Source organism: Mandrillus leucophaeus, unplaced genomic scaffold (genome assembly GCF_000951045.1).
Source record: "Mandrillus leucophaeus isolate KB7577 unplaced genomic scaffold, Mleu.le_1.0 Scaffold204, whole genome shotgun sequence".
NCBI classification, from domain to species: domain Eukaryota; kingdom Metazoa; phylum Chordata; class Mammalia; order Primates; family Cercopithecidae; genus Mandrillus; species Mandrillus leucophaeus.
This window is the reverse complement of record NW_012102077.1, coordinates 1,918,668-1,919,709: the sequence shown is the minus strand read 5'-3', so window position 1 is coordinate 1,919,709 and position 1,042 is coordinate 1,918,668. Positions and strand designations below refer to the sequence as shown.

General features: G+C 36.6%; 1 protein-coding gene across 2 annotated transcripts in view; it reads left to right on the top strand.

Annotated features, from left to right (window-relative positions):
* PSD3 (pleckstrin and Sec7 domain containing 3) overlaps positions 1 to 1,042 on the top strand; it is a 594,572-nt gene that overhangs the window by 483,381 nt on the left and 110,149 nt on the right. The gene's annotated exons all lie outside the window — the stretch shown is intronic.

The window sequence follows — 1,042 nt, the reverse complement described above, 5'->3', positions numbered from 1 at the left end:
TTGTCCTTGCCCAACTCCCTGCACAGCATGGTATAGCATAGTCCTAAAGAAGCAGCCCAATTACTTACTCCCTCTCTTGGGATGCAGGGAAGAGAGTGGGACTTGATTCCAATATTCTGGCCTGTCTGTGGACTGCCCACGTGACTGGTTTCTATTTTGCCTAAAGTAGGGATCTAAGAGGGGATGGTGGCATAGTTTGGATCTCAGACTGGCATAAGCCACAGAAGGCAGTGGTCGATGCCATGGCACCTGATGCTGTACTTTCCCTATTGTATGTTCTTGGAACCTTTCCCAGAAATCCAGTTGATCGTAGCTACTTGGGATTTTTTCTTGCCTTTCTGTTTTTAATACCAATATCATGCTGTTTTCATTATAGTAGCTTTATATTTTGTAGTCAAAAAGTGATGCCTCCAGCTTAATTTTTTGCTCAAGATTGCTTTGGCTGTTCGGAGTAGTTTCTAGTTTCCTACAAATTTTAGTATTTTTTTCTATCCCTATGAAAAAAGACATTGGAATTTGGTTAGTAGGTATATTTTAACAATATTAATTCTTCCAGTTTATTAACATGGGATTTTTTTTTACATTTATTTGTGTCTTTTTCAATGTTTTATGGTTTTCAGTGTACAGTTCTTCACCTCCTTGCTTAAATTTATTCCTACTTTTTTTTTTTAATGCTTTTGGAAGTGGGATTGTTTTCTTAATTCTTTGAGTAGTTAGGGTACAAAAATGCTACTCATTTTAGTGTGTCGATTTTATAATCTAAAACTTTACTGACTTTAGCAGTTCTAACAGTTGTTGGGGAGGGGTAGTTTTTATGGTTTTTCTATATATAAGATTATGCCAGCATCAGACAGTTTCACTTCCTTTTTTTTTTTTCCCTTGCCTAATTGCTCTGTCTGAAACTTCCAAAACTATGTTGAACAAAAGTGGTGAGACTGGGCATTCTTGTCTTGTTTTTGGTCTTAGAGGAAAAACATTCCATCTTTGACTGTTGAGTATGGTGTTAGCTGTGGGCTGTAACAGTACTGTATTTTTTTTTTTT